The sequence below is a fragment of the Pleurodeles waltl genome, chromosome 8 (genome assembly GCF_031143425.1).
Source record: "Pleurodeles waltl isolate 20211129_DDA chromosome 8, aPleWal1.hap1.20221129, whole genome shotgun sequence".
In the NCBI taxonomy this organism is placed as follows: Eukaryota; Metazoa; Chordata; class Amphibia; order Caudata; family Salamandridae; genus Pleurodeles; species Pleurodeles waltl.
Window position 1 is genome coordinate 163,196,478 of NC_090447.1, and position 21,225 is coordinate 163,217,702.

Below are 21,225 nucleotides of genomic sequence, written 5' to 3' on the forward strand. Positions count from 1 at the left end.
TATGATCCTATGTGATTTCTTATCATGAGTGATGACCACCGAGGTGAGGTTATTGTGCTATGGTATGCAGCAGTAGCAGTGACATGGATGATGAGGTGTGGGAGACACCTGCACAGTTTATCATTTTTCAGAACCCTGGCAGCACTGAATAGCTCTGCAGGTCCCTTTCTTATGATTACAATCTGCTTAGCTGGTTACTGCATTGGTTTGTGCAAGCAGACAGTTTGTGTATAGTTCTGGGGCTGAGCTAGCATGGTTTGAGGGAGAGAGATGTGTAGTAATCTACAATCAACAGCAAATGGCAACTCATTAATTGAAATAAATGCACATTCTAATTATGTAAGAAGGAACTTATGGGTGCTCATACACTGAAACACATTGTTGCCTTGATATGTAAAACCGGGTTTATAAAAGTAAACCCGTTCTAGTAATAAAGAAACATACCAGTGGGGCACACCAACAAATCAATATTTATACTTTAAAGATAATATGATATCTTGATGAGATAACATGAAGAATCATAATAAATTCAACTAGAATGCTTGTTTAGTCCTCTCCCTTTCTTGAACAGTGTAAACAATCACATAACTGACCAAAGAATATGATATACACAAATGTAAGACTACCCAAAAGAAGAGTGTGTCCATGCAGATAGACATTTTAATACAAAAAGAATATAACTTCTTATACACATTAACATATATATATATACACAAAACATATAGAAAAAGAATGAACAGCCATCAGCCGACACATGTTTCGTCCTGACTGGACTTCTTCAAGGCTTTGATCACTTCTATGTCCGTTATACTCATATCCCATCTATCATACTCTGTTTTAAATCACAGTCAGTCACCTCTTTTCTTTCTACGAAATCAATCTAAATACTGGGCATCGTAAGTTTAATATATTCAGGAACCAACTATCCACCCCTCTTTCTGTTATTTTATTTCATCCCAGTCCTGTTTGCTGATACATCTCGGCAAAAACGTCGAGGGATTGTGTACCTCCTGTCAGTCTTCCAGCTTTTTCAAAAAAGGGAGAGGACTAAACAAGCATTCTAGTTGAATATATTATGATTCTTCATGTTATCTCATCAAGATATCATATTATCTTTAAAGTATAAATATTGATTTGTTGATGTGTAGCAATCTGCTTCGATGTGCGTTGTTACTATCATCCCATATCAGAGTGTCATTGTGAAATGTGAAGAAGCAACCACAGTGTATAAATATTTGGCACCTGTAGTGGCCGATTAGATTCAACTTCTCTGACTGACCTGCAGTGTGAGACAAATATCTTCAGTTATTCCATGCTTCTTCCTTTGGTGTATTTTTAGCTGCACAGTTCCGGTGCTGGACAACCCATGTAGTAGATATGCCTTATGTGAAAGAAAGAGGTGTAAGTTACAGTTGGTTGCCAACTGCTAAATGTTATGATATACTATTAGTGTGGGCTAGAAATGTTATATGTGAAACTGCACAGCTATATATTACCTAGGCAAACCATAGGTCAGCACGCCTTAACTTGCATGTCTATAGAACATAGTTTTCTGGTTTGGTTGCTTCCAATTTGTGGATTGTAAAGTGAAGATTGAGCTTGAGGATGTGATTGTCATTTCAGGTTCTGTTGCCAAAATGTGCGGTAGTGTAGCTGTCTTGGAAATAGCCATGTTTTCAATTGTCTATTGAAGTGTATATGTTCCTGGATGCTTTGAATGCTGGCTGGTAGTGAGTCAAGAGCTTGGCAGCTTTGCTGAGAAAGCAGAGCCTACTACAGATTTGATATGGCAAGGTGCTATGAAGATAAGTGGTGCAAACCTGGAGCATGGTGTTCCATTTTGTTTGCATTGCTTGAATTTATCTTGTAGGTATTGTGGTCCTGTTCCTTTGAGGCACTGTGGACAATACAAAGTGCCTTGAACATTGGTCTTCTTGATATAGGTAGGCAATGGAGTGATTGCAAGGCTGGAGTCATGAGTTCTCTTGAGTGAAGGTGGATAAGAAGTCTTGAGCAGCATTTAGATGAGTTGTATTCTGTATATGATGTATGTGAAAACGCGAAGGAATGGCTATTGGCATAGTCAATCTTGGAGATCATGAGTGTTTGGATAGCTTGCAGTTTAGCTTGCAGTTTCTATTGATATCCAAGGAATGGAAGGATGCAATATAGTGTTTTAATTGTGTAGAAAGCACTCTGTTTGACGTTATTAACAAGTCATATCAAATATAGGTCTGAATCCATGATTACCCCTAGGCTTCTGACTCCTCTTGATAGTGTTGGAGGGGCCTCATGCGCCATAGGCCATATGATGGTAGGTTGGTATTTTTGTCATTGTCCACAAGCCATCATCTCTGTCTTTGTAGTATTTAGTTTTAGATGATTATTCATCATCCATGTGTTTATGACCTGAAGGCAACCATCAAGTTTTAAATTGTAGAGGTCTTCCAGACAATTCATTTTAAAAATGATTTGGATGTCATCTGCATAGTTATAACACATGAGATTGAATGGTTTATTTGGGTTTGGTAAGGGGTTAGGTAGATGTTCAATAATTTGGGGGTATGAGGAATCCCCTGAAGGATGTCACATGGTTGTGTGTAAGGAGCTGATGTGAAAGGTGGTACCAACATTAGGCCACAGTCACAGCTGAGAGGCCAAGAATTTAATAGGCATTAGCTGAATTCCCTTCTTACTTTTCACATGAAGTATGTCAGACAATAATGTGCTGTGTGAAACAAGTGCACAACTGTACCGGACATTGAGTCATGTTCTTAAGCCAACAACATTCATGGTGTTTCATATTCCTGATACATAAGTGGGTGTTACTAACTAACCGAACAGCCATTCAGATGCAATATCCACTCAGGATCTCCAGATTCCAATATGGCATAATGATATGATTAGACCAATGTGCATGGGGCAGTCACCAGATTTCAGGTACAACTTGCATATTTGACTGACATTGTTCAAGCCTACACTGGCCTGTTGTGAAATATAGGTTAGTGAGATAATGTATCAGCACGTAAGATCTTTGTTCTGGAGCCATATATTTTTTAAACATAATGCACCAATTGCAGAGGGTTGTTAATACCTTAACTAGCAGTGATGTGAATCTGAAATAACCCAATACAGCCTGTCACGTCACAAAGGTTTGCTACAACAGACTATTCATCTTTTGAAAAATGTGTAATATCTAACTTTATCTTTATGTAATTTATGGTCATAGCAAATAACTAGCTCTTATGAGGTCAAATGTAATAATTGTACTAAATGCATCACATTTGGTGAACATTTGGAGTAGCATTTGTTTTGGAAGACGTGTGGGAACGTTGGATGCTAGGAATTTTTATGGATCCTAACTTATTCTGAACGTTCATTCACATAAATATGAGGAAAATCTGTAAGTTAACCAAAGTTTGGTGTTTGGAGGGCATTCGGGGAAAGAAACAACATTGGTATCCATGCACGTCACACCACCCCAGACTTCCCCAGGTGCCTTTTTTCAGAAATGTTAAGTCCTGGCATGTTTCCTTGGGTGGAGACCAAACCCTGGGCTAAATACCACAACTACAAGAGTTGATCAAGGCAAAACCTTGATGTTTCTTTGTGTCTTAGGAAGCCTTCCTTTTACGGTTGATAGCTCAGTCACACAAGTGGGGTAGTATTGTTATTGGGAGAAGTGTAGGTATGCTGTGTGATGGCATATTTGTGGATCCCCGTAAATTCAATTAGTGTGGTCTGCTTTCACTTTTATACCACTGTGTAACGTCAGCGCTCACAGTGTGATGTGCAATACAGCAAAATGAAGAATCAAATGCTGGTCTTGTGGAAAGCAGTTCCCTCATGTCCTGACTTTGATTTTAGAAGTGCAAATGTTTCTGGTGTTTTTACTAAAAACATTTTTTCCTGTACTGTGGACCACATGTTGAAATCCACCGCACAGTGAAGGTAGTATGGTGGACATTAGCGAGTCATCTGCCCTAAAATAATTAACCCACCAAAATCCAGGCAGACTGATGTCCTATTCAACAAGAATTAACAACAAGCTGCAGGGATATGATGACCATTTTGCATTAACTTCTTTGTTCCATGAATGCAGGGGACTTCTCCAGTTCCAGGAGGCCCTCAAGATGATAGGCTTCTGGGACGGGGGAAAAGCAAAAAACACAGTGGTCAAAGTAATGCATTAACATATTTTAATCACTAAATGGGGAGGCGCTCACTAATAATTTGCCTCTTGTCAAAAGATTTAGAGTCTTGTATTCTGAAATATTGTAGCAAATAGGTATGTGAACTTGCCCTAAAATATTAATTGGATGGCCCTTAAAGAAACAATGACAGATAAACAAAATAAAATCGGAAACTGGAAATAATCTAAGAATTGGTTAGCAATGTATGGAATACAGTTATACACTGATTAGAGGGTGAAGGGGAGCTGCTAGAGAAGGAGGAACGAATGAAAAGCTTTCAGGCAATCAAACTTTTAAAACATTGTGGCCATGATGCACCAACTAATTTCCTCATGAACACAGAATAGATAAAGCACTTTGACAGATCAGGCTCCAACATGGATGTCATTGAGGGGTCACCAGGGTTCTCAGTTGTGACTTTGGCTTTCCACTTGTGACCTCTGGCACTTCCTCTGCGACCCCTGGCCTCATAGGTGGCAAAATAAGTGTCTGGAACTCAGGGGCAGCTCATCCATATGACTGTCGGTTGGGGCTCCATTCTCCTTGTTTTCTGTCAATTTGTTTTTACATTTATAGTGAAGAACAGTACATTATTCACTAGGAGTGTACTAAAAGTAGAGCACAATTAGCCAGAAAATTACCATCAATGGTAGATGAGGTACAAAAAATGCTTTTAAATATAGGTGGTGTGCATGCTTGCCTGTGAGAGCGTGTTTATGCGAGAGACTGTGTAAGCAAATGTGAATGTGTGAAAATGAAGGTCAAATGTTGAGTGATGTCACTTCCGCTACCCCTGGAATTCTGGTGAACTGGCATCCATGTCCGAATCCCTCTTGGATTTCGAAAGATAAAAAAGCAGCCCTTTTAAAAATCTTTTAAAATATAGAAGCAAACAAGACGAGATGTTCATTTTCCTCTCAGTCTTATTTTGTTCTCAAGTAGAATCAAGAGAGAATAAAAAAGTATGCCTGCAGTCATAGCTCAGCTTTTGTTCTTGTTGCTTCCTGGTCAGGCTAGACATGACCCCTTCACTGCTAACAAGGCCAGGAGAAATGACAGCTCCAGGACCGAGCAGCAGGCTCTGCCGTAGGAAACAGGGATTGGATAGAAAGGCAGAATAAGTCCTTTAGCTATAGACCGTTACACTGAGTAAATGAACTTTATAGGAGCACCCCAGAAATTATACATTATATATTAAATTATCTCATCACGATAAAAATTAGTTGAAATGAATAATTTGAGTGAAAAAACATAAATGTAATCTGGTAATTTACATGCAAGAAAAATACTAACAAATGTATAAAGTAGCAAGTAAGGCAAGCCCGTTAAGAGGAATGTGTAAACATTTCATATTGAGTAAAACATTGCCCCTTGGTAGCATTGAGGGCTCTATTACACACTATGGCGGTCATTCTGACCGCGGCGGTCGGCGGTCGCCGCCCGCCAAGCAGTTCCCGCCGAAAGACCGCACCGCGGTCGAAAGACCGCACCGCGGTCAAAAGACCGCGGCGGTCATTCTGGCTTTCCCGCTGGTCCGGCGTGCGACCGCCAGCCGGGCCAGCGGGACAGCCCCTTCAACAATGAAGCCGGCTCGGAATGGAGCCGGCGGAGTTGAAGGGGTGCGACGGGTGCAGTGGCACCCGTCGCGATTTTCACTGTCTGCTAAGCAGACAGTGAAAAACTTTGTTGGGCCCTGTTAGGGGGCCCCTGCACTGCCCATGCCAGTGGCATGGGCTGTGCAGGGGCCCCCAGGGGCCCCACGGCACCCGTTCCCGCCATCCTGGTTCCGGCGGTGGACACCGCCAGAAACAGGCTGGCGGTAAGGGGGTCGGAATCCCCATGGCGGTGCTGCAAGCAGCGCCGCCATGGCGGGTTCCCTGGGCCAGCAGGAAACCGGCGGGAAACCGCTGGCTCCCCTTTGCCGACCGCGGCTTTACCGCTGCGGTCAGAATCGCCCAGGAAGCACCGCCAGCCTGTTGGCGGTGCTTCCGTCGCACTCCGCCATGGCGGTCATGGACCGCCAAGGTCAGAATGACCCCCTATGTCTTAGTGACTACTAGCATACAAGATGCTTTATAATGCTCAAAATATCCCACATTTGTTTAAGATTTTCTAACATTGACATCTTGAGGATGCTTTGTCAGGAGGTGGGGAGAAGGATCACACAGACCTTCCAGCTGCGCAGACTTGAGAATGAAGTTGCAGACTGTGCCTCCATAGTGTTATGGGGAGCATCCTAGCCTCTCCCCACCAACCCCTCCAAAAAGACAAACCTAGGCTGTCCTGATGCTTAGTTATTTATTTATTTTGCTTAGCAAGAATTACAAGTACAGCAAAGGGCTTAACTTAAATCAGAGGCAAGAATGAGAGATATTTGGCAAGAAAGAACTGCAAAAAGTGCCTCTCCAGCGTACATTAAAAAGGCTGGCTAAGCCCCAGAGCTTTTCACTGGTTGATGAGTACACACAATTGTTGCTAGGCAGGGGAACGTCCAACCTATGGCCAAGTCCAGACTACAGTGTTAAGAATTAGGACAAACCTTCCCCAAATTTAAATACAATTTGTATTCAGTATTAATTTGTTTGTTGTGCCCGTTTTTTTCTTATTTGTCATCACTAGGGAATAAGGTGGGGAATCTTTTTATGAAAGATAGTAGCCCCTAATGGTACAAAGGCATAGTGACTAGATGACTTACCGGAGCTCAAACAATTTGGTCGTGTAAAAGAACCAAAGCTAAAAAGGCCAGTGGAGCTGGAACAACTTTCGGAGTGGGGCTGCTGCCAACAGTTTTACATCCCCAATGTCAAAAAGGATTGTCAAAAATGCGAGCATTGCACAAATAAAAAGTGTTGCAAGTGAGTCATGCTCATTCAGAAGAGAGGTACGTGAGCAGTATATAGGTGGTGTTTAATTTTAGGGCACATTGGTGCAAATATACTACTAAATCAAGGTGTGGTAGCGCACTCATTTACAGACAGCATTTTCCATTGAAATGTCCACTAAGTTTGCACAGACAACATTTTACTGATGAAACTATGTAGCACACAAACCATAATGTATGGAAATTGGTTTTCAGAAAAGAAAAAAAAAAATATATATATATATATATATATATATATATATATATATATATATATACATATACACACATACATATATATATATATATATATATATACACATAGATATATTATTTTTGTACTGTAAATGTTCATATACCATACAAACAACGAGATCATAAATAAAGCTAGCAGCATCATGACATTAAAACAATATACAACTCACATAAAACAATATTGCACGTAGCCCGGAATCTCAAATCACAATGCTGTAGTGTTATACAATTCTGGCACCTCAGACAATTACAAGTCTGGCACTATATCCCCTAACCCAACGTTTCCAATAAGCTGGAAAATTTCTTAAAGAATCCGGATCCAAGCACATAGCTATGCTCTAATTCTTAATTTTTTTTGCATTTTAGCCCACCATTGTGCATATGTTGGGACCAGCACAGATGGCCAATTCTGAAGAATAATCCATCTGGCTACAAGTGCGCAAAGAAACAATCTTTTTGCAGCAAAGGTGTAGTGTTAATGTCAGGAGAATACCCCAAAACTGCTATATAAATATCTGTAGGCTGATCTAACTCTAAAGTGTGTGAACAGTGTATCTGAATCTCCGCCCAAAAAGAGGTCATTTGAGGGCAGCCCCAGATAATACAGGTCCAGTTGGCTTTTCTCTCAGCTGAGCACCTAAAATACCTATCCGGAACCTGTGGATAAGCTCTATGCAAAAAAGCAGGGGTTCGATAAAGTAGCCACTTTGCAAAAAACTGGATTCTGGAAAAATGTGCTCCTTTTATGAAAGAGACATTGAGTGTGTTTACCCTGTCCCAAACCTCTTTCAGAATTAGAAGGCCTTCCTTAGACTGCCACTTGCCTCGAGCCTTCAGATATACTGTATTGGCCTTCTGCTGTCTGAGGATAGACTTTCAAGTAGTGGATTCTACCAGTCTTCCACCAAATCTAGGCTGGCCCAAATTTTACTAGCATCTAAGTTACCTAAAAACTGCCTTATGCGAATAAAAGATCCTTGCATCAGTATCCTAAAATGCCTAAAAGAGTGCTCTATTTCCAGCAAGGCCTTCCAATCAGCTAGATTAAAAAAAAAATCAGAAACCTTGCTATACCCATTGGATGTCCACCTGGCGATGATACTGTTATCCAAAAAAGAGCGATTTCCAAAATAAATGTCCGCCAGGCAGGCTGCGCCATTGATGACTGGGATGTTATAATGTTTGCACAGCTGTTCTTTGCATTTGAGGAACCACCCTAAAAGCTCATACTAACTTTTTTCTTGTGAGGTGCAGAAAATCAGCAATCTCGTACTTGTGGAAAATCAATCATTAAAAAAAATATCTGCGCTCCTCCGACCTGAAACGTTTTAAGAGAACCTGTGTGAGCTATGTGCAAAATTAGCAAAGTAATATAATTTGAAATCAGGAAGAGCAAGACCCCCCCTTTCTTTCACTGGCCTTTAAAGTCCATCTATAACAAGTCTGGGTGTGTTATTTGACCATATGAACGCAGAAAACATGCCATCCAGTTCCTTGAAGAACTTCATCTGAAGATCACATGGAATAACTGAGAATAAAAAATTACACAAAGGTAGGACTAACATTCTCATCAGGGCCACATGGCCCATTATTGAAAGAGGCAAATCAGCCCACTTGACAAAAAGTGCTTTATTCTTACAGACCAGAGGGGAATAATTCAGTGCAAATATATCTCCTACGTTTTCCGTAACATATTTTCCTGAATATCTTTGGGGCTTGGAGTTGACTAAAGGATGGAATTCTGTAGGTAAAGTATCCAGTGCACAATTGCTTAATAAGATTTCTGTTTTCATCTTGTTTATTTTATACCTGCCCAGCTCTTGAAATTCCTGAAAAATTCTAAAAACCTGATTAAGGTTTGTGAGGTCTGGTTTTAAAAATAGCACGTTATTGTCAGCGTGTAGTTTTGAGTCAAGCCACTTATGGGGGACGCAATATTCATATCCGTGCGTATTTCTATTGCTATGGGCTCTATAAATAGCGCAAAGAGAATAGGCGACAAGGAGCATCCTTGCCATGTACCTTCTAGTAAGCAAAAAGGTCTCAATGTTATGAGACTTAAAGGCGTGTTCAGGATACAAGCTCAAATGCCTTCTCCCCATCTAATAAAAGAACCTGGGCAGGGATTCGATTTTGCAAAAAGCAGTCTAGTGCTTCAACTAAAAAAATTGCATTTGACAATAATTGCGCACTGCAATAAAACCACACTTGTCTGGGTGGACAATGAAACCAAGCATTTTAGTCATACGATTAGCCAGCATTTAAGCAATTATTTTATAATCCGCATTTAACAGACTTTTGGGCCTATATGAGTTAACGTTTTCCTTATTTTTATCTTTTTTCAAGAACCTAACCGCAGTGCAAAATGATGCTGGAACCTCTCCCCTCCCCCAAAATATAATTGGTCAGTTTTACCAGTTCAAGGTTTATAACGGATGCAAATTTCTTAAACAACTCTGCTGGTTATCCAATTTTGCAGCAAGCCTTCCCATTGACCAGTGACCCCCATCACCTCCTCAAACTCCCTGAGGGATACTGTAGCTAGCAGGGCTTGTTTTACACTATCACAAAGCTTGGGGAGGGGCAGCTGAGATTACATTTTTTTTTTAAAGGCAAACCATATCAACCTTCTGTTTCACACTGTATAGTGCTTCATGTTGCTTATAAATGTTTTCATAAATCTGAGCAGGCTCTAGAATACAAGTTTTAGGTGTATCATCAATAAGGGAAGTAACAATATTCTGAGCTAGGAGTTCTCATGTCTGCCATGTTAAAATGTTACCTGCGTACTCGCTCTCCTCCTAAACCCTTTGACATTAGGCAGTATTAGTGATGTACCAGCATGCATAATAGTCATCTTGCATATTCTTTCTAGCCTGATTGAGTGCAGATTTACTATGAGTATTCTTGTTGCGAGAATATGCCATGATGCATTGAGAAAGGACAGCTTCCAGACCTGCCTGGCAGGCAGAGAGCTTCTTTCTCTGTGCAGTGCTACAAGAGGTTATTCGGCCAGATATTGTTGCCTTAAAATCATCTCAAATGCAATCTACGCTAGTAGTGCCCGAATTCAAAAAGCTATTATCTTGCTATTTAAAGCTGTGCACCAATCTTCATTTTCCAGGTCTACCTTATCAAAGCACCCGGATCTTTCTACCTTGATCCCACCAATGTCCATCTCCATCAGGGAATGATGCATGAATATTCCTGTTTAGTCCATACTTTTCTCACCACAGATCAGCTAGGCCTAAGGTTTTCATACATTCAGACATGGCTTTTGCCCCCAAGGTTTATTCTGTTTGCGCAAATGAGAGGTATAATCTAAAGCTGCAAGAGAAAATTAACCCCCCCAATAATTACTGGCCCTGGGACGGTTAGCAGAGCCTGCATTAGCTCATAGATTGGGATAGGTTCATCATGAATGGGGGCTTAAGGTGTTGCTATGGTCACTCCACAATTATTAAGCAATTCACTGATAAGAGACCTTTTGCCATTATATCTGTTTGAGAGAAATTGACCTGTAGTGGAAAATACCTATTTAGATATATTGCCACCTCCAAATGCACAGCATTTGCAGACAATGCACATTGATAACCTGCCCAGTGTTTAAACATTTTATATTTTGGCTCCTTTTTGTCTCGAAAATGTGTCTCCTGAATGAGGACTAAATCCGGTGAGTGTCCCTTTCTCTAATCTTCAATTGCTCGGACTTTACGCTTATTGTTTAAGATATTGACATTTAATGCAACAATGCGTAACTCCTGCCCATGCAAAGATGAACAATTACTCATTGCAGGCATAGAACGAAATAGAGTACAGGTGCACAGATATTTAACTTTCAATAAGAAGCGTCATGGACTAATGTCTAGTATGCTGCTGGACCCCATGAAAAAAAGCCTAACATATGCATAGCATGAGAAGCAAAAACAGTGTGTCTTTCAAGCATCTCAAAAGCTTCCGCATTCTGTCGGGATGCAATAAAGTGCATTGTGCTAATGTTGTGCAGTATGATATACTGACTATTGTTCCATCCCAGTGAGGGGAGCAACAGTATTGAGGACATCCTAAAAAGTAAAACGCAACTCGAATAAAACCACCCTAAACCTACAGAGCTGCATACTCTCCCACCTTATGTTAATCCCAAATGGGCCCAAATTAAACTTTAACAGGTACATCACCATTCCACTCCCTTGGCACTGAAGTCTCCATGCTTCTGGAGCAATTCTATATTTTCCTAGCTCGCCTGTCTTTGTTACCCACACCTCCATAGGCCACATCCTGCTGCAATCCAAAAATTGTGTCAAATACTGCATAGAAACGCTTCCTTTTTTCTCCATTGCAAAAAAACCCAAACATCCCCTCCTCCTACATCCCCACCACCATCCTGCACACCCACCCAGACACTCTTTGGGGGGAGTGTATTAACCCACGCCTCCTCCCTCTCCTCCTATTTTGCCCTTGGTGCCATGACACTGCAACCCATAACATCCAAAAAGCCCTCAATATCCCTGGGAACCCACGCCCCATACCCCAAAATCCAGATTTAAGCATAGTTCCATCACTGTGCAGATTCCAATCAGCGGGCTGAAGGGAGGCCAGACTTGTTAGATTCTGTAGAAGGATCTGTGCCTTTCTAGTATCTGGAAAAAGGTTGAACTGGCCGTTCACTAGGACTTTGAGCTTAGTCTGCTGGAAAACTGATGCTTGAGCGCCTTTGACTTTAAACAAGTTGATCATTTTGACAAATTCTTTCTGTCTCTGTGCTGCAAGCACTGCCATGTCAGAGTAGATTTTGATATGGGGCACCTCAGGGGTGCAAGTGTTATATTTTCTATGGCACGCGACAGGATACGCTCTTTAACTCTAAAGTCATCGAAGTTTACAAAAATTGTCTGCTGCTACTTAGCATTAGGAAGTCGTTGGGCGGGCACCCTATGGGCCCAAGTAATTTTCAAATCGTCTGCTAGCCCTGGAATAGCCTTTTTCAATTAGGTGTCCACCCAGTCAGGCACCTGTTGGCCTTCTACTCCTTTCAACAACCCTATATTTTGAGATTTGATGGTTTGTTATAATTTTCTAAATTCTGCAGCTTGTCCTCCAAGAGATGTCCACTCTTTCTCAGCTGTGTGACTTCTTGTTGCATAGAAACAACCTTATCCTCCAGATCTGAAATTCTAGCCTTTGCTTCCTTCATCCTGCCTGGGACCTGGGCAATAACATCCTTGATTTTCACCAAATGCTCATTTAAAGCTGCTATTTCTTGCACTTGTGTAGTTTCAAGTCTCTGATTTCAGCTAAGATAGTCTCAAACATTTCTCGTGTGGACTGTTCCACATCGTCCCTGGTGTCCCCCGTTAATTACGCCAGCTGCCAACGTATGAACACTGTCCCCAGTCCGGATTCCAGCAGCGTTCTTACAGTGTTGGAGATCATGTTTTGAGATGTAGTCTGAGATATCATTGCCACCGGGGACTCACTTTGAAGAGAAAAGTTGGTTGGCTGTTACTCCCCATGGCAACAAGCAAGGTTGAGTCTCCCATCTGTGTAGGTCCCTTTGGTTGTTTGCAAAAAAGAGGGTATTGCTTAGATAGAGCCGGACACGCTGTGGTAGTTGCAGGCCCATCTACCCCTGCCTCAACTTCTGTAGTATCTGAACTTGAGGGTGAGTCTGTAACTTGGGAAATCAAAATCTCCTCCCCATATTCGCTAATTAGCCCCCTTCCATCCTCCACTTGGTTGCTGGTTACTCCATTCTCCTCTGCTTCAAGAACCACTCTGAATCTAAACTCCATCCTGTGTTTCGCATTGCAGCTTTTCCGATTGCCATCATTTTTTATTTGACCCCTTTTGCATTTTAATTTCTGGGTGGCAGTGGGTTGGCTCCCCCGCAGCATTAGAGCTCCCTACATTTTCCTCTGGAATTTTCACATGATCAGAGCACTGATACACCCAACTACGCTAGGCTCAGCTAGGCCAAAGCCCTGGGATGGTACTTTAGTTCACAGGTCTCCCCGTCATATTTTCAGGGGTCACCAATGAGTAGCTTGTGAGCTACTGAAAAGTTTATATTTAAAATAAACGTTTAATCTTGTCTAATGTGGTCAGTATTAAAATTCTAATAATATTCACAGCTCTAGATGATTTTCATCAACATAAGTAGCTTTTACTACCTAAAAAAGTTGGAAACCCCTAGATAGACACCCTGCACTGGAATAGCTTGATAAAGAGAGAGAAGGAAGCCACCCACAGTAAATTAGAGCCTTGTGTAGACGCTAGGGCAATATCCTGGTAATAGCAGCGCATTATGAGAGATATTATTGTTATTGTGCTGGAAGTTGTGCAGAAACATGAGAAAGCAATATTTCTTCCAAGTGCCACTCCTTTTTCCTGTAGTCCAGGGGACAGAGCTCGGGTGACTCGCGGCTGCTGCCAACTCCTCACAGCAGCCCACACTCACCTCTGTTATGCTGCTGCCCCGGGTCCAGCAAGAATTACCTCCACTTCCTTCCAAGCTCAAAAATCAGTTCCGCGTATGGGGGAAGAGGCTGACATCACGTCAAGTCTGTTCCATCTATGGCTGATTTCCTGGCTGAGCGGTGTCCTCAGTTTACTCGCTCAGCATGCACCACTATGCCGCTTGTGCATCCGGGGGAGAGCAACAGAGCACGCAGGTTGCATCTGACACCAACATTCCACATCTCGGTTCTTAGAAAATAGTTGTCATTTTCACATCACCAAGTGAGGTGGCTTGAGTTGTTTTAAGTCTATTAAAATGTTTGATTCCTTCATACTTCAGAATTACAAAAAAAGTGCTTCTAGTGTGTTTTCTCAACTGCTGATATATTTTGAAATATTTACACAGTTCACGTTTTATTGTTTGTTAGAAACCAATGAACATCCTACAACCTTTCCCTTCACACAAGGCTATCACATTGTTCACATCACAAAATCCTCTCACTTCGCAGTCAGAGAAAAAAAGAAAAATAGACATCAATTTCCATGTTAAAAGATTAAGCAGCAATTTTTCCAGAAGATTTGAGCTTTGTGACAAGATAACAACTTTTAAAGGCATCTTTATTATCACTATCGCCTTGTAACTCCCAGAAGGTTATTTTGGGGGTGCTGCAGCACCCCTACTTCCATCGCCTAAGACAATGGCGTGCTGCTTTATCTCAGCTTCCGTAACTTGGCTATGAGAATGGGCGCAGACTTCCCCAGAGAAACATACAAAGTTCATTGAGATTTAGTCCACTTTTCATAATACACCTATTCTACCAGGATTTAAACTGATTCTGTGTTTCCAGTTTTAACAAAAAATGGGAGCAGAGATATATGTTCAAAAATGGATTGCCCCAGAGCGTACAATTCAAAACTTGAGGGGGCCGGGGCTAAAAACCACATTTATATTTTTGACACTACCCCATAAGTAGGGATGGTTCTAATGGCAACGCCCAGGGCTGACTTCACTAGGCAAATGACAGCATATTGTGGTAAATTGATAAAGCAAAGATAAGATATCAAGTCTCGTAGTTCCTAGTCCCATGGCTAATATGTGCTCACGTGAAAAAGTCTAGTGGGGAGCAATCGTTTTAACTCGATTTTGAGAAGCGATGTTTGGAATGAAAATTCAAAAATCTTTTCTTGACTCACAGTGCCCTCTCCCAAACAAAATCATCTGATGGCTCCCTGCGTGCAAAGGGCCTTGTAAAGTGATAACGGAAATCTGGCAACACTAGTGATATTGGACTTGAAGTGTGGTCAAACCAGAAACACCAGATTTACATCAGTGAGAAAGTCAGTGTGGAAGAAGAACATCCAAGATTATTTATTGCTTTTTGTAGGCAACTGTACCTGCCCTTAACTTGGATGATTGTAATGATGAAACTGTACCTGTTCTATACCCGTGAGATGATTTTTCATTGCCTCTATCCCTACCTGCACCATTCATGCTGTAACCATCAATAAAAGAGAGCAAGCAAAAGCATTTCATGAGAAGAGCCGAGCCAGAGGCCTGGCTTGGCTCAAAGAGCCAAACAGGAGCTGAGCCAATAGACCTTTCAAGCGTTTACACGATGTATAACTACAACCACTAGTCATACTTAAATATCGCCTAACTTCTGCCTTTTTTCACAACCCTACACTTCACTTCTATGTTGTCACAAATATATGGTCTCGCTCCCTCTTTCTCTCAGTTTTGTTCTTTATTTATCCCACTCTTTTTATTTCTTTTGCCCGACTCTATGTCTATTTATAGCTTTCTGTCTCTCTTCTGTTCTTTCTCGATCTCTCCTTTTAGTCTTCTTTCCCTCTACTTTATCTGTTTTCCTCTACTCTGTCTTTTTATCATCATCTCTGTTAAATCAGTGCCACAAGACAGCCGAGGAATGATAAAAACATTCTAGTTTAGCAAGGCAACACTGGAAAGGCTGTAACTGCCATAGGAGCAGCAATGCTGCAAGAAGCCTACAGCTTAGGGATTCCCTGGGTGTAGTAATAAAGGAAGGACTGGCCAGTGCCACAGGTTTTTCCATGTTCATTACACCATATTTGAAATGCAAAAACCTGCGTTGCCGGCTAAGCTCTCCTCTGTAGCACCTGGAACTTGAAGAATAACACAAGAGAATGCTAAAAGGAAGGTTAGTAAAACTACAGAACACCTTTTTTTGGCCCCAAGTGTCCCAAGAGCTCTGGAACAAGCTAGAGTCAGAACCCTGGTCAAGCCAGGCAGGCTCAAAACTTTAGTGGCCCGCCCACTTCTGTTTATCATGTATGTGTGAGGAAGGCTGGAACAGTTGTTTTCAGACTATGGCGGTCATTCTGACCGCAGCGGTCGGCGGTCGCTGCCCGCCAAGCGGTTCCCGCCGAAAGACCGCTCCGCGGTCAAAAGACTGCGGCGGCTATTCCGGCTTTCCTGCTGGGCCGGAGGGCGACCGCCAGAAGACCGCCGGCCGGCCCAGCGGGAAAGCCCCTGCAACAATGAAGCCGGAGTTGCAGGGGTGCGACGGGTGCAGTGGCACCCGTCGCGATTTTCACTGTCTGCAAAGCAGACAGTGAAAATCTTTGTGGGGCCCCGTTAGGGGGCCCCACGGCACCCGTTCCCGCCATCCTGGTTCTGGCGGTGGACACCGCCAGAAACAGGCTGGCGGGAAGGGGGTCGGAATCCCCATGGCGGTGCTGCAAGCAGCGCCGCCATGGCGGATTCCCTGGGCCAGCGGGAAACCGGCGGGAAACCGCCGGCTCCCCTTTTCTGACCGCGGCTTTACCGCCGCGGTCAGAATCGCCCAGGAAGCACCGCCAGCCTGTTGGCGGTGCTTCCGCTGCCCTCCGCCCTGGCGGTCATGGACCGCCAGGGTCGGAATGACCCCCTATATCTTTTTAGTGCGTGCCGGACATTTGCACTACCACAATTAATGGTGTATTTGATGCGTATTGGTTATGTAAAGTTTAGTGTCTTGTATTGTTTCTATGTATTCTTCACTTGTTCTGTGGAAGCAGAATGTGTAGAATCTTGCACTGCTGCTTCGTTATAGGCTTGGACTGGAACAGACTCTACTGTACCTGCTCTCATTGCTTAAAATATGCCAGATTTTGCAGGTGCAGGGCACTGGGACTTAGTTTTAATCATTAGATTTTGAACCTGAGAAAGTGAGAGAAAGGGAGAAAAAGGGAGAAAAATAAGGAGGAAAATGGATGAAAGGCAAAAACAAGTATTAACCAAAAACTGCAAAAGTGAGACAAAGGCACAGGAAGCGTCAGGCGGTGGGAGAAAGAAACATGAGGTTGGCACCCTTGGAATACAACGTATTTGACACCACTGGTGGTGTGCTCGTAAGGAAAATGCTGCAACTGTTCGGTGTGTGAAGGAATCTTTGCTATGACTATCCTGTGTCTCATTGTAGGTTTATAAAACTGTATCAACAGTAATGGAAATAATTCAGAAGGGATAGCATCATATTTTGAAACCAAACACTAAGCTTGCTTTCGCTCTCTTTTTAACAAACTGCTGCAAACTTCAACGTATGAGCCTTTTATCCTCTCAGCTGTATACTAACCATCTCATTGTGAAGCACCAATCCACCTAACAGCCCGAGTACTCTTTTTGTGTATTCCAATAGAGATGCTTTAAAAAAACTAATGTGTCTTTTCTGCAAATGCAAAAGAGATTCTTGGACAGGGGCCAACTAATCCACAAGTACATCCCATTGTGCTGTTTCCGTGCAGCAAGCTGGCATTTTGCAGTAAGCCAACAAGTAAATCAATAATCAAGAAAGCTGTCAGCCATGATGCCATGCAGACACCTGGGGCAGTGGGGGATGGAGAGGGAGTAGGAGAGTAAGATAGAGAGAGGGACAGAGAGAGAGAAGAGAGAGAGAGAGTGTAGATTTTATGGGGAAGTCACATGATGTGCATCATTTTGCCATTTAGTGGTTAGGTCTGGACCTCTCTCTTTGTTGTATTTTGTTTCTCTAGGTGGCACCGACCATTTGGTATTATGCCCATCCACTTGTGACCTTAGCTGTACGCACTAGTAAGCCCAGAGAGGGGTAAAGGGGACAGTAAACAGACATATCAGACCCACATTGTGTGGTGCCTTCCCCCAGGCATTCACATCCCTATAAGACACAGGCAGGCTTGGTCTGAGTTCTACAGGAAAGCAATATGTAAATACTTTTCAAAGGAAAATAATAGTCCAATAATTCCTTGAAGACAAATATTGCCTATTTATCTCAGATTTATTTGCCGGGACAAAAGAGATCCTTTCAGCTCGTCAACAATCTCAGAAAATGGCCAACAGGTGTTTCATGATATTCAAGTCATTTCTTCAGGGCCAATTTTTAGACTATTTTATAATTAGCATCTAAATCTTTCCAAAACATGCAAGCGTACATTCAATATAATGCTCAATTAGATTAGAAATCAAATGTGCAAGTGAATCAATAACTCTCACTATATCTTACTGCTGTCTTGCTAACTGCTCTCAGCACACGTTTTGTCTTAAGTGAACCTAATCGTTACATACTGTCTGAGAGGTATTGAAAGTGTGTTCGTAGGCACCACAAACGGTCAAAAAAATAAAGCCATGCAACATCTAAAATGCAAAAGGAAATTCTCCTTCTATATAATTGAATGTCCATGCTGATTAAATTATGTGGGAAGCACCTTCTGTGAAACCAAAAAAATGAATCTTGGAACACATAAGAGCCACCAACCACAAGGACCATAGCAATGCAGTTGCTAAACACATGGAATAGAAGCATGAAAGTGATTGGATGCAAAAGCGATATTATGCTATTGATCAAGTGGTAAAATCAGAAAGAGGTGGTGACAGGGAAAAAAACATTAAGACAGAAAGAGTCCAGGTACCTTTTATCATTCAGAAAATTAAATCCTGCAGGATTGAATCAGGATGAAGAACTACATGTACATTTGTGATTCAAGCACATTTGCAAAGAAAACCCACAAACACAAAACACAAAAACTGAATGTTCAATTCATGGGAGCCAACATGCATTTGTTGGGAATACTCATGCATGATTTGAGTGCTGGTGTAAAGTGAATTATAAATTTAAATAACACATGATTAATTCTAGGTTAATTTCGTTTGAATATCAATGTGGAGCACTAATAATCGAGCATGAGGCGCAATAACAAAATCTAAAATGAAATGAGGATTGAACTATAGAACAAAAACTACACTACCCAGAATGCATTCACAAGAACATATGCATATATGAAAAGGGAAGTATTAATTTGCATTTAATGTTTCTTCTGACCCTCGGATTCACATTGAATACATTGTAGCCATTGAACCAGCATCATGTCATAGAATCAGCCTAAATGATTATGAAATCTAGCTAGCACTCCAAGAGAACGATGTGTGTTGAAGATGGTACCTGAGTGGAGGGGAGTACAAGTTGCCATTAACAATGAGAGCCTTGGTTCTGAATCTGTTTTTCATTTTAAAATTAGCACACATAAACCGATAACCCGTAAAACATTGGGTTCACTTTTTCCACAGAAAAAGACATGGGGGATATAAACATTATTGAAACCTTGTTGAGTTATTTGTTAACACAAAGTGGTGAAACATAAAAAGGACAACTGTTTAACATATAAAGCGCGACGACAAAAAAATCAATCCCATGATCAAGGTTATGAGACCGAAAGGCATCGGGTTTTCTTGGTCTTTAATGAAGTAAAATTTACTTAGTTCCCCACCGAGCGTGCGTTCCACGTGTTTCTCTTCAGTGACATGAAGGAAAAGAATATTTATGCTGTTTGCCCAGCTGAAGGAATACGCACCACCGCATTTATAGAAAAAGGCACCATAACACTGTCTGGGCTTCAAAGCAATTGAAAATATATATATACTGGTAATAGCCAGTAGGTAGTTCTAGTTAAGACCATTTGTTTCCATAGACCGAGGGTTTATTGTGTTTTTTGTTTTGCCAATATCTTTGGCGTAGTTTGATAAATCTTCAATAAATTTTCAAAACTAATACAACACTCACTTAAGCAGCTGTCTTGAAAGTTTTGGGGTGATTCGTCAAGGGGAAATTTGTAGATGAAAACATGCCGGTGCCCAAAGCTGTCATCTGAAGCACATGGCTGCTGCATTTAAATGTGAGAGCACTGAATACTGAGACAGGGTAATCCTGAAACCATCTCGTGCCTCTTTCATCCATTTACAACACTCCCTGTCCTTGCAGCTTTCTGCTTTCTCCCTTTGTGGCGTTTTTTAAATTTTCTCTTCCTCCATCTTACCCTTGTGTCTTTTGCTCACAGTAAATGCTTGAGGCAGAAAAATAACTGCAGCCCCTAAAAAATAAGTGCCAGTGCCCCGAACCGGAAACCACCAGCTCAAATTAAGCACTGGTCCCAAAACACTTTTTCGACATTCAATGTGTATGGGATTTTTCAAATTTTGAACATAACTACAGCCCGAATTGCCAACCAGAATTACCTCAAGGTTGGCATAAAGCTAGATCTTGGTCCCGGAAATGTGCTTTTCATAAGTTGGAGTAAATCCGTTTAGTAGTTTTAGGGTTATTTAAGGTTAAAAAATATAGATATATAGGGACAGGGATGCACCCACGGAGGATTCGCAGATCTGGGGAAATGCAAGGCTCTGATTGGCAGGCCACAACCTGACAAACGTTGCAGCCACCATTTGTTTGTCGCTTCAGCTGGGGGTGGTGGGAAAAAACACTGCAAAAAACCATAAGGGTTCAGAATACAGACCCCATAGACCACATTGGCCAATTATTTTTTTATCTGATCCGTGGTTCCTCTGAGAGGCTCAGTGCTGCCCACTGTGTAAATCTATGGTGGATCCATAGATCGGGAGAAAAATTGAAAAACACCTACTGCCTCTAACCCCATGTTGCGCGTGGCCGAAGGATGTGTGCAGCTTGAATTTCGGTGCATGCGGGAGGGTCGGCCATAGGCCAGGCTCTGCAGCCAACCACCAGGACACATGGCCGAAGGTTTGCATGGTGCTAGTTATATCAACGTACGTGTTGAAAAAAACTGAAATTCATTGGAAAAAAAACAAAGGGTACAGGACGTTATAGTTCATTAAACGGTTTACCGCCACAAATCCATAGAAATTCAGTAGTTATATGTTCTACTTATAGTTATACTTATCTGAATAAACTATGACTCGTGCGAGGAAGTAACTTTAGGCAATGAGTGATAGTTTCTTAAAATAAGTATAACTGCTGAATTTCTATGGTTTGGTATGGGTTATATATATGTGTCTTTGCCTACACACACACACCCTTATATAAAGCTATTGAATAGGGGAAAAGCTCGAAAGCTTTTTGTACCTTTACCGTTACATTTACTCGGCAGGCAAACAATTCATCGCCATTCCCATCAAATCTTCTTATCTGAAACCTGCACACTTTTGTTGCA

The 21,225-nt window shown here is 41.8% G+C and overlaps 1 protein-coding gene across 2 annotated transcripts in view; it reads right to left on the reverse strand.

Annotated features, from left to right (window-relative positions):
• Nucleotides 1-21,225, reverse strand: part of NOX4 (NADPH oxidase 4) — a 759,149-nt gene that overhangs the window by 263,240 nt on the left and 474,684 nt on the right. The gene's annotated exons all lie outside the window — the stretch shown is intronic.